This window comes from Notamacropus eugenii, chromosome 1 (assembly GCF_028372415.1).
Source record: "Notamacropus eugenii isolate mMacEug1 chromosome 1, mMacEug1.pri_v2, whole genome shotgun sequence".
Taxonomy (NCBI): domain Eukaryota; kingdom Metazoa; phylum Chordata; class Mammalia; order Diprotodontia; family Macropodidae; genus Notamacropus; species Notamacropus eugenii.
Genome location: NC_092872.1, coordinates 243799794 through 243813373, shown reverse-complemented (window position 1 = coordinate 243813373; position 13580 = coordinate 243799794).

The following is a 13580-nucleotide window of genomic DNA, read 5'->3' as shown; positions in this document are numbered from 1 at the left end:
CCCCCTCCCCCTCCCCCCACACACCAAGGCCTAGGTGGGGCAGGAAGCAGGACTCATTTCTCTGGCAATCGCTTTCCTTTCTAAGCTGCAGGGCTCTCCCTCCTCTGGGCCACAGGAGCAGCATAAAAGTGTGTCTTCCAAGAAGCAGACCTGACCCAGGCCGCCAGGGGCAGTTGTCATGGGGACGCGTCTGTGTGGCAGCCAGCATAGCAACAGGACTCCTGGGCCTGGTTTCCATGGTAACAGCATCCGCTGACTGTTCAGTGATGGGGAACGGCTGGGGAGCTAGAGAGGTGGCTAGAGGTGGGGAAGAGGGGAGGGAGGGCTTTCCCCTTTCAGAGCTTGTGTTTTTTTCCCTGAGAATATTTTTTTCTCCTTCTCTGAGGCCTCCTCTTCTCTTTTTGCCCCCACATTAAGCCTGTGACTGAATCTTAGCTGGGGTAGAAACGGAGGGATGATCCACCATGCCTGGGAACTACCAGTTCCCCCGAGGGTCTGAGCACTGAAGGGTGGGATTCAGCATGAGTCAAAGGATATAAGGGAGTTTCCTCTATGCCCAAGCAGAAGCCTAGGTTCCCTCATGCCCTCAGAGCATTCCTAAAAACAGCTGCTTTCCCTTTGCATTCAGAGAAAGGAAATAAAACAAGGTAGAATCAGTGCTGCTCTTGACGGTGACTTATTCCGATTTATACCATTGAAGCAGGAGCAGCTTAGGCCAGATCACTAGGATAACTTCCTATAACAGCAGCTGCAGCCATGATGCTAAGAGATGCCAGGATGAAGGGGGGTCAGGGATAAACCAGAATCAAGGCAGAGGCAGTGGGATGACAGGAATGAACCTCAGAAGGTCCCTCCATCTCTGAGGATGCCGGGACTGACATTAGCAAAAGAGGGGTCAGAACCTGCAGAGAGGATCTGTCAGCAGCCAAGACTCCCCCAAGAGGGGGCCCAAGCACAACCAAGTCTCTCCTCTGCATTTATCTCCCCCTCCTTTCCATCACAGTGATTTGCGCATATCCATCCATCTTCTTCCTTCCCCCCCTCTCCACTCCCCATCAGACCATAAGGGCTGGGCTATAGCTCCATTATATCTGAGAGCCCAGCATAGTGCCTAGTACATATTCAAATATTATGTTTAGTAAATGTTGAAATGTTTTGCTGAGTTAAGACTATCCAATGCTAACAGAACAGGCAGCCTTGGGAGGAAGGGAGGGAGATTCCGGTCACTAGAAATGCTCGATCAGAGGTGAGACATCCCTGTAGAGGAGACTCCTGAATCATTGCAGCAGCAGCATGAGACAAGAGAGAAGGAGCCCTGCACTTGGGGTCCTCTTTGGAGTACTTGGATCTGGATTCAAGTCCCCTCTCTGCTTAACCTGTGTGACCCTGAGCAAGTCAATTAACCTCTCTGGGCCTCAGTTTCCTCATCTGTAAAATGAAAGAGATGGAGTAAATGACCTCTAGGGTGCTGGACTTGACGTCAGCAAGACGGATTTGAATCTTGCCTCAGATGTTTACAAGTTATGTGACTCTGGGCGAGTCACAATGGCTGTTTGCTTCAGTATCCTCATCTGTAAAATGGGAATAACAGTATCCCTTATCCCAAGGCTGTTGTAGGAATAAAATGAGATAATATTTGTAAAGCACTTTTCAGAACTTAAAGCAGTACCTAAAGGCTAGCTAGATTTGGGGCCTTACTTGGAAGGAAGGGAAGTACATAGATGAATAAGAATTTCTGCTATACCATCCTCACTCATTTGCCCTCTGCTCTTCCCTTTAATCCCACCCCATCTCACCTGCCACTGTCCCCCAGCAAACCTGGAGCCTGACCAGAGTAAAAGATAACCTCACCCAGAAGCTCATCCTGAAATGAGACAGCTAGACACAGTGGAGACAAGTGTTTGGCTTGGAGTCAAGACAGATCTGAGTTCAAATCCTATCTCATTCAATAACTGTTTGACTCTGAGCATGTCACTTAACTTTTGTATGTTTCAGTTTCCTCATCTGTAAAGTGGAAAAGGACCTATCTCCTGGGATCATTATGAAGATCACACCAGATAATATTTGTAAATCACTTTGCAAAAGTGTACAATATAAAAGCTAGCTACCATCCTCCTCATCATCATCCTAACTCAGAAGTCTCAGTAGCATCTCCATTTAATGTGACATTTCAGAAGACCTAGCTCCTGGGATAATGATTCTGAAATCATTAGAAAAGTAGATGTCCACGAGGCTTTTAGTAGTTTTTTGTTATTAGTATTAATGGGATAGGATTCACATCAATCAGCTAGAACACAGAACAAGAAGAGAGGACCCTTCCCTCTCCCCAGCCAGGCACTGCCTCCCTTCTCTGGGTCTATCTCCCTGTCTGCAGCTCCCAAACCCAGCTGCCCTTGAGAACAGACCCAAAATTCAGGGCTAACCCTTTCATCTTTTCTACCTCTTTCCCTACCTAGTGACTCCTCTCTTCCCCAGCCAAACAGGTTGACCTTTCTCCAAAAACTTTGTGCACTCTTCCACCTTCACCCTTATTACTGATGAATCCAGGCTGACTCTTGGGAATTATGTTTTCCTTTATTAGACAGTCATTAATTATCCCTTTAAAATCATTCTAAAATCTTGCCAGGAATCAAAATTGTGCTCACTGATTTATAGTCTTTTCCTCTTTTCTGTAAAAGTTGAGTCAGTAGGTGCCTGCCTCCAGTTCTGAAGCATCTCTCCCATTTTCTGTCATCCTTCAAAGATCACTGTGTAGTTCAACTATGTGTCCCCCCACTTCAATTTTTTCAGCACCTAAGATGTTGTTCAGCTCTGCCTGGGGTAGCCAGGTGTTCTCTTGCCATCTCTTCCTACTTGATGTAGGGCTCACCACCCTATGAGTCTTTCTTTTTCTCTCCTATCCATTTCAAAGGGCATTCTCCTTGGCAGAGAAAAGAGAAGCCAAATCAGAGCGGAGTAGTTCTGCCTTCTCCCTGTTGTCTTGTCGTTGTCCCATCCACCTGAAGCAACAGTCCTTTTCTCTCTTTTATTTCTAGTCTTTCCATCAATATACCTTTTAAAAAAACCCAATAATAGCAAAACCAAAATTCTGCCCTCTTTGTTGCCCTGAGCTTTCTTCAGCTGCTGGGTTCATCCTGAGTTTAGCCCTTCTGGCACTGCTCCAACAGACTCATGCCATGCATTCATCCATCCTTCATTCTCTGCCCATATCACTCTCTTATGTACATGTCTTAATAAGTCAGTGGCCAAGTTCCCTGTGTATCCTCTTCTGACAAGCCCCCCCTTTCCTTCTCATCTGAAGAGTTTCTATTTGTGTCTTCAGAATGTTGTTCTCAAGTGCTTCCCATCCATCCAGGAGCTGCCTCTTCCTGTGGAATTCGATATTCTCTATTATTCGTCGTGAGGCCCCCCCCCCCAAACTCGTCAGGTACGATGATATTCAGCCTTCCTCCATCCCACATTCTAACATGGAGTGGTCTGTTTCTCCTAAGCTTCCCATCATTTCCACCTTAACACCACTTCCCTTGCTGTTGGTGAGAATCGAGTCCAGAATAGAATTTCTCCTGATTGTTTCCTCCACCTTTTGAAGGATGAAATTATCATTAGTGCAAGTGGGGAAATTAGTAACTGCTCTGCTTTGGGCAGAGACAAAGCTTCAGCCACTCTCCAGATAATTGAAGTCTTCCATCATGGCTAGGCACCTGCCTCTGAGCCAGGCTTGGGGTTACTTTCCTGAACTTCCCGACTGATTGGTCAGCTATGGTATATTCTGATAGTAATATTTTGTTTGTGTCTGGCTTCAGTAACCTTTACTCAAATGGACCCCACCATGCTTCCTCCCCACCCCACCCACACACATTTCTTTTAAATATGCATGGCTGCTCACTAGCATAACTAGAAATATTTTCACTTAGGGAATTAAAAAAAAGTGATGTTAGAGTGCATTTGCACCAAGAGAGGGGGCGTTCTTGCCCATGCTCTTTGAGAGTTGAGGGAAAAGGCAGGCCAGGAAGAAGGATATCATGGTGATGGGGCATTAGGAGTATCCACTTCATTGTGTAGTGATGCAAGCAGTGTGGACCATCGGAGAACTTGGAGGTGAGATATGAGAATGGCAGTCAATCAATAAATATTTATTAAGCACCTACTATGTGCCAGGCACTGTGCTAAGTGTTGGAGATGAAAAGAAAGACAAAAATCAGTCCCTGCTGTCAAGGAGTACACAGTGACAATCTGCAAACAGCTGTGAAGACACAAGATGTACACTGGGTAAACTGGAGATAATCACAGAGGTGAGGTGCTAGAATGAAGGGGTGGGGGTAGGGAAAGGCTTTCTGTAGAAGGCAAGATTTTAGCTGGGACCTGAAGGAAGCTGAAGGTCAAGACGGGGAGGGAGAGAATCTCAGAAAAGAGGGACAGCCAATGAGAATGCCTGGAGTCAGGAGATGGAGAGTGTCCTGCCAGGAACTGCCAAGAGGCCAGGGTTTCTGGATTGCTGCATAGGCTCGGGTAAGGTAGTAAGAAGACTGCAAGGCTTTGAATGCCAGAAAAATTTCATATTTAATCCTAGAAATAATAGGCAGTTACAGGAGTTAATTGAGGGTGTGTGTGTGTGTGTGTGTGTGTGTGTGTGTGTGTGTGTGTGTGTGTGTGTGTGTGTTGGCAGGGTTTGGGAGGGAGGGGACAGTGGTGACATGGCCAGACCTACACTTTAGGAAAATCAATTTGACAAATTAGAAGGGAGTAAGGACAGACTTAGTTGCAATGGTGCACATGTGAGGTGAGCCCCCTCCCCCTCCTGCAGAGGATAGTGGCCTCCTGGGGACAAGCCTCATTTTCCTGGAGTGGTTCTAGCTCTGCTAATTACCTCCATTACTCTCTCCACCCCATCCCCACATACTGTGTATGCCCTATTCCTTTAGAATAAGTGGTACCTTTCCAGCCTGGAACCCCATCACACCAACCTCAGCCGTACTTCTGAGGTCATGTTTGCTCCCCTGTGTTAAGACTCAAGCTCTCCCTGATTAGTCCCCATACTTTGTGCATGTGTGTATCAAGATCTGAGACTGGGGAAATTCACGGCTGCTGCCTCCTCTCTGGAATTTTGTTGCCCTGAACACATTGTATCTACGCCTTATAATATCTAGCCTGGTGGATACATCATCCTCAGCATTAAAGCTTGTGAAGCTCTTTACAGATATTATCTCACTGGATCATCACCACAATGCAGGGAAGGGGGAGGTACTGTTATTATCCCCATCTTACAGATGAGGAAACTGAAGTGGATGGAGATTAAGTCATTGGCCCAAGGTCACACAGCTAGTTAAGTATCCGAGGCTAGATATGAACTCAGATCTTTCTGACTCCCAGTTCTAGCTCGATCCACAGTATCACCTTGCTTCAGTGTTATTCATACATATATATGTAGGCAGTTTTCTCCCTGTTTGTTCCTTTCCACCTTAAAAGTCTTCTGATTACATCTGTAAGACTTCCTGCAAGCAAATATATTTTATCAACCCTTACTTAGCTAGAGGCTCCTAACTTTTATGGAATCATGGATCCCTTTGGCAAAATCTATGGGCCCCTTCACAAAATGCTTTTAAAGGTATAAAATAAAATATATGAGACTACAAAAGAAACTAGATGGTGAAGTGGATAGAGTGCCAGGCCTGGAGTCAGGAAGACCTGGGTTCAAATCTGGCCTCCAACACTTACTAGCTACGTGACCCTGAGCAAGTCACTTAACCCTGTTTGCCTCAGTTTCCTCATCTATAGAATGAGTTGGAGAAGGAAATGGTAAACCACTCCAGGATCTTGGCCAAGAAAATCTCAGATGGGGTCACAAAGAATCAGACATAATGGAAACAAGCAAACAGCAACCACGATGGCTATTAAAATATATAAAATAAAAAAACAAAGCAGTTCACAGCTGTCAGGTTAAGCACTCCTTCCTTAGATTAACTTAGAGAATGCATAGACAAGAATTACACCCAGAGGTTAGGCCTGGACAACTTGTGTTCCATATTACTAGAGGGAACACCTGCATAGAGGGGATTTCAGATGCACTGGGATATTTGCGTATTTGTTAGATACCCTCCATTCCAAGAGCTTGGAGGTATTTTAAGCCATGTGTCATTTCATTTCCTATACCTGCTTCTCTCTGCTGCAGTGTTTGCAGCCATGACAATAAAGGTACCAACTCTGTGTCCCCACAGGTTATCCGTTGCATGCCCAGACTTCCTAATCCTTAGGTATGACATTTGGAATCCTCCTGGAAGCCTCACTTGAATCATCTCCATCACTAGAAGTAGGTCACAGTTGGGCATTGAGAGGGTCTTCAACGTGCCCTGGATGCTTAGCCTGAGGAAGCCTGTGGCCAGGATTATTATTGCAGTATGACTGACATATGGCTGCCTCAAATAACCCTCAGCAAGGAATTGTTGGCCACCATCCTCTCTGTTTCTCTGGCACCTATTTATGATGGCACCTAGAAGACTAGCAGGTGCTTCCTCTGAAGAGGCAGTATCTCCCCTGGCTGTCCCTAGCATATGTTCATTTCTATAGATATGTATATAGCTGTGTGAATATGTATATGCATGTATTTATACACGAGATATTTATAAATAACTTGGCAAATTTTAAAGCATTACATAAAAGCTGTTATTATTATCATCACAGTCATAGTTAACATACAGCACCTACTGTGTGCCTGGCATTGTGCTGGCATTGAGTGTGTTACAAATATTATCTCATTTGACCCACAGAAGGATGCTGGGAGGAAGGTGCTATTATTACTATCCCCATTTTAAAGATAAGGAAACTGAGGCAAACAGGGGTTGTGTCTTGCCCAGGGTCACACAGCTAGTTAGTGTCTGAGGCTGGGTTTGAACTCGGGTCTTCCTGACTCCAGGCTCTGCAGTCTATTCACTGCACCACTGAGCTGTCCTAGGTGCTTAGTAAATGCTTATTAATTGATTGGTTGGACACAGCAGTCTTCTCTCCACCATGGTAAGTCTTCCCTGGACATCCTCCAGCTTGATGAGATCCTCCCTACAATATGGCACTTGGAACAGAATCCAATATTTCAGATATGAGCTAACCAAAACAGACACAGTGAGTCCATCACTTCCCCCACTCTGGACACTGCTTCTCAATTCAGCTTAAACTTAGGTCTTTGTAAGTAGTCATGGTGTATTGTCAATTCCTACTGAGCTAGTGATTCAATAAGAACTCTTTTTCCAAATGAATTGATGGCTAGCCATGAATGGTACTACTGCAGCTGATTTTCTGAACCCAAATATATAACTTCACATTTATATCTACTAAATATCATCTCATCCAACTTGGCCCACAGTTTAACTGGTCAAGACCTGTTTGCATCTTGTCATCCAGTGTGGCAGCCATCCTCTCCTTCCCCCAGCTTTGTGGCATCAGCAAATATGACAAAGCACACCATCTAGGCATTCAAGTTCATAAAATGGTTAAATAACTGAGGGCCAAGGTTACATATATGACTGCTTCATCTTCTTAACTCAAATGTTACTTATTCTTTTTGGTGGAGAAAACATAAGCAAAAGAAATATTGAAGAATTTCCTATTTCTCTGCCGCTTACTATCATTATCCTAATGTTCCCACGCTGCAGACCTTCCCCTGTTTTGACTTTGATTATACTCCCAATAAAAGCCCCTTTGGTTGTCCTCGGCATGCCTTGGTGACCTCAGCTTATTTACTATTCCAAGATCCCCATAATACTGCGCCATTCTTGTATTCATTCTTATTTACTTACCCTGGCTTTCATGTTTATCCACAATATGTATTTTTTTTTAATTTCTGACTTGAATGATGAGTTTCTTGTCCAGCAACATTAAAGGGAATTACCCTTTTCTTCTTCATTAGAATCATGTCCATTTAAGTCTTGAGACAATAATATAGCTACTTCTCAGAGAGATCAGTTCTCTTTCCCACACCACTGTTCACTCATAACTCTAGAAAGATTGATGGAGATCTTTGGTTGGCAAGATGGTTGATTATCTAGTCCAATATCTTCATTTTGTAGAGGAGGAAACTGAGGTCCAGAAAGGGAAAGGGAAAGTGATGAGCAACCCAAAAGAGCTCATAAAAAGGCAGATTCAGGAGAAGAACTCAGTAATTCCATTCCAGGACTTTTATTGCCCTACCAGGACCCTAGATGACAGAGACCACTGCTTCTGATCTCTGTACATCTCTGTCTGTCTCTATCTCTGTGTCTCTGTCACTGTCTCTGTTTTTGTTTGTCTCTGTGTGCCTCTCTATCTCTGTCTCTATGTCTCTGTTTTTGTCTCTGCCTCTTTTATAGTTCCCACTTGGTTCAAAAAAGCTGCCAAAAGCCAGGAACAGGAGCAAATATTCCAGTCTTGAGTCAAATTTAACTTCTATGTGGCTGACACTGAGGGATGCCAACCTTTTTGGTTCATCCTTTTTGTAGATAAAGGACTAAAAATCAGGAATGACTCCTGACTGAGCTTTGTTTGTTTGGGGGCAGGAAATATGTGTCCGTTGCACCCCATGTAAGAGATGGTCAATTACCAATTAGTCAGCTAGAATTTCTTAAGCCCCTACTATGTGCCAGGTACTATGTTAACCACTAGGGACACAAAAAAAGCCCAACATTCTCAAGGTGCTCATAGTCTAATAGGAGAGACAGAAATGGCCAGGGATGGAGAGCTGGAATCTTGGTCTGCCCAGTTGATGAGAGTGTTCATTATTCATTTAATGAACATTCACCAGGTATTTATTAATTTTAAGCAATGGATATGTGATATATAGGTATATACACACACATATATACGTATGTGTATATACATATGTGTATATGCATATGTGTGCATGTATGTCTGTGTGTACACACACAGCCACAAGACATTGCTCTAGGAAGTATAAAGATAAAAAATAACCCAACCTCTACCTTTAAGAAGCTTCTGTTTTCCAGGATGGATAGACATCTACATAAATGAGCATAATAACAAGCAAAGGGTGATGGGGACAAAGGAGAGTTTGACTAAATGCTCAGTTTCTTTGATAAAGACCCCATTTTCCAATTCTATACTGAGTATAGAATTAAGTCAAATCTATAAAAAAAAAGAGCCATTCTCCAATTGGTAAATGGTCAAAGTGTATGAACAAGCAGTATTCAGAAGAAGAAATCAAAGCTCTCTATTATGAAAAAATTGATTAGAAAAAATACAAATTAAAACAACTTAGAGGTACCACTTCATACTGATCAGAAATGACAAATGCTGGAAGGGATGAGGGAAAATTGGGACACTAATGAATTATTGGTGGAGTTGTGAACTGATCCAACCTTTCTGGAGAAGAATTTGAAACTATCTGCAAAGGGCTATAAAACTCTGCATACCTTTTCATCCAGCCACATGATTTCTAGGTCTGTATCCCAAAGAAATCAAAGAAAAAGGAAAAAGACCCACATATACAAAAATATTTGTAACAAGTCTTTTGTGGTGGCAAAGAATTGGACATTAAAGGGATGCTTATCAATTGAGGAATGGTTGAACAAGTTGTGGCATGTGATTGTGATGGGAAACTATTGTGCTACAAGAAAAATCTGAGAAGATTTATGAACTGATGCAAAGTGAAGTGCGAAGATCGCTGTGCACAGTAACAGCAACATTGTAACGATGATCAAGGTGAAAGACTTAGTTACTCTGATCAATGCAATGATCCAAGATAATTCCAAAGGACTCATGATAAAAAAAAATGCTATCCATCTCCAGAGAGAGAACTGATAAACTTTGAGTGCAGATCAGAGTACAATTTTCTCACTTTATTTTTCTTGTTTTTTAAAAAAATATATGGCTAATATGGTAATATGTTTTGCATGATTTCACATGTATAATTGACATATTGCTTTCTTCTCAGTGGGTGGGATAGAGGGTGGGAGGTAGGGAGAGAATTTGCAATTCAAAATTTGAAAATAAATGAATATTAAAAATAAATAATAAATTTTAATAAAGTTGTTTGGAGGGGGGAAAGACTAAATGCTTTAGAAAATTTGAGCAAAACAATACTTTTTCAGTGGGGGATGGGAAGAATAAGGGAAAATGACATAGAGAAGATGGCACTTGAGCTGAACCGTATATGGCTTATTGGGGTTGGGAAGATCTGAGTTCAAATCTAGTCTCAAATACTAGTTGTGTGACTCTGGGCAAGTCACTTAACCTGTTTATCTCAATTTTCCTATCTGTTAAATAGGGATAATTAAAGCATCTACTTCCCAGGGTTATTGTGAGTGTATCAAGTTCAAAGTGCTTAGCACTATGTAACCTTACATAAATGTTAGTTATAACTGTTATTACTGTTATTATTATTAAGATACAGAAAGAATTGGGTCCAACGCTTGCCTGTGTTACTAGCTATGTGACCAGAGACAACTCACTTAACCTCCCTAGATCTCTGTCATCTGTAAAATGGGGAGAAACAATGCCTTGCAGGGTTGGTATGAGACTTAAAGTACTTCGCAAGCTTTAAAAATGCCAACATTATGAAAGATGGAGATATGGGTGCATCTCCTCATGGAGATGGGAAGAGGACATGTTTGTAAATGCCTGGTAGTGTGAGAAGCCATGTCAGGTGCAGCTAGTGGTCTAATTCAGCTGGGGTCAACTGAAATAAGGCGGGCAAGGTCCCTTGGAGGCAGTCTGTAGTGGACCTTAAGTGCTAGGCTAAGGAGTTTATTCTAGAGGCAGCTGGGAGCTGTTTCTATTTTGGAAGAATGGATGATGCAGTCAGACATGAGGATTAGAAAGGTTGTTGGGAACTGTAAGAGAGAGACTTAGCTGTACCATGGTAATGACTTTCAAAATGGAGGCCATTTTGGAAGTCATTACCATAGCACAGCTAAGAGACGCTAGTAACGTCAACTCTGGTGTCTATGTGAGTGGAAGGACAGATGCGGAGGAAGAAATGGTCAGTCTACAAGATGTGGGGTATGAGGGAAACAAGAGAATCTCTCAAATATGACTATGAGGTCTCCAATTTTGGTGATTGGGAGAATAGTGGTGCCAGGAGCAGAAATATGGAGGATGGAAGGAGGGGCAGGTATAGGATGGAGTCAACAAGTATTCATTAAGTTCCTTCTGTGTGCCAGGCACTGCATTAAGCATTAGGGCTACAAAGAAAGGGAGGAGGGTTCTACTCTCCAGTACCTTACAATCTAACTCTGAAGGCAAGGCAAGGTCCAAACAACTTGGTACGTTAAGACTGGATGAATTGGAGGTTACCTCAGAGGGCCAGAAATATGAATAAGGATATCTGGAAAAGATTAATTGCAGAAGGCGGGGCTTTAGCTGAGATCAGAAGAAAGCCAGAGACCTAGGAAACATAGGTGAGAGAAGGGGGAGAGTTCTAGGCATGGGGATGAGTGAAGGAAAATGTTCTAGCAGTCAGAATATAGAGTGTCCTGTGGCCATGTGTGACATACAGCAAGGAGGTCACTGGATTGCAGAGTACATGGTGGGAATGAGAGTCTACGGCATAGGAGGACTGGAAAGTGGGGAGGGGACCAAGTTATGGAGGGTTTTAAAAGCCCAAACAGACGATTTTATATTTGATTCTGGAAGAGCCAATGGAATTTTTTTGAACAGGAAGATAACATGTTATAGACCTATGCTTTAGGAAGATTAATTTAACGTGAGTGGAGAATGATTTGGAATAGGGAGAGATATCATTAGGTGGATGAACCTGAAAGCCATTGCAACAGTGCAGGAATAAACTTGGGTGGATGGAGATCGTGAGTTCCATTTTGGAGGGGTTGAGATGGAGGTTCTGACAGGACAGCCAAGTGCAACTGGAGCTGGGGGAAGATTACAGCTGCATATACAGACTTGCGCAGTATCGGTGGAAAGGTAACAGCGGCCCAAGTCACATTCGGGTCCTTCCAGTCTGACCAGGGCAGCCCTGCTCCTTGAGCTCCAAGGGATCCCTACTTCTAAGGCTGCAGCCAACCTCCTGTTTGTTATCCAAACCCTCCCCAGCCTGGTTCCATCATGACTGTCCCCCTGCTCCGTTCTAGGCTCTGCGTCCGCCCACCCTCAACCCATCCCCTTGCTTCCAAGAAAGGACCCCCAGGTGAGAGGCGGCTGCTGAAAGTTTTTGTTTTATTTAAATAAAATATACAATCCGGTGCATTCACCGTTTTTCTGTTTTTAAAAGTGGAAGATTCCAAAATGGCCAGCTCTGCGGGGGGAAGGGACGGTGCCCGGGCGGGGGGAGGCGATGAAGATGGGGCGTCCCGGGGCCCCACGGCACCCCTCCCCCAGCCCGAGCTTCTCCACCACTAGCCCTCCCCGTGGAGTGCCAGGGGCCGGAGGTGGCCCTCGAGGCTCACCCCTCCACCCCCAGGCCCCAACCTCGCCCCACTGGAGGTTCACTTGAGACCCACGCACGGACGAGCGCTCGTCCACACTGGCTTCGCCGGCGCCCTTCTCCCACCCCGCCATGAGAGGCACTGGCCCTGCTCCTGGACAGAGTCCGCCGAAGCCTCTTGGCGGCATGATTGCGAGAGCACGGGGAATGCACCCTCTCCCTCCCACCCCACCCGAGAAAAAACCCATCTCCCCAAACCGACAGGTCCTGCGCCTGATAATCCACCATTAGAGCCTTGATCCCTGGTGTCCGGATGGTGTTCTAAGAGCCCGTCTACGGGGTTGCAAAGTCACCTGCCCCATCCCCAGTGTAGTTGTGAGTGGGGGGCTAACACCCCCAGGACCCCCGAATCTTTGAGCTGATTCAGGCCACCCTGCACCACGTTCCCGTCCACTTGCCTCGAAGCCTTCCGCGTGGACCATTCTAAGCCTAACCCAGTTCTCATCTGGCCTGGCATCTCCCTCGGTGCCACTTCTGCCCAGGCGCGACTCCCCTACCTTTACCCTCTAGGACCAAGCAGAAGACAGCTAATCCCTCAGCCCCCGTCAGGCCTACACTGACTGGAAGACAGGGATCATATCCCCAAAAAACTTTTTTTTTCTTTTAGTGTGGAAAGGTCACTGACAACCCAACAAACCAAGCAATTAAATCCTTTCCATCTGGCACAGCAGGAGCATGGCCCTGGGGCCAGGAATACCAGAGTAGGGCCCAGAGGGGAAGGCATTGCCAAAGACAGATCGTTCTGAATCAGACCGTCTTAGGCTGGGCTGAGCCACTATATGACTGATCTCCTAAAAATAAAAAAAAATTTTTAAAAGACCAGCTGGCCTCTCCTTCCCCACCCACCAGGCCAGCTGAGCGAATGGAGAATCCCGCCCCCATCAAGCCCCCCAGCTCAAGCGGGTTATCTTGGGGATAGAGCTAAAAGCCTTGAGAGGCTGGGGGCCCCTTGTCTTGTGCAGTTTCTTTCTTCCTTGTTCACTCTCCCACCCCCTTCCTCTAGATCTCCTGCCAGCACCCTCAAAACCCTGGGGATGCCCACATTTTAAAAGAACGAGTGTACCATGGGGGGAAAGCCTAGTTTCCCAGCCCCTTCTCCAAAGTCACTGTCCTAAGCCTGATGGGAAGCCAAGCTGCTCTAATGGATTTTGATCTAATG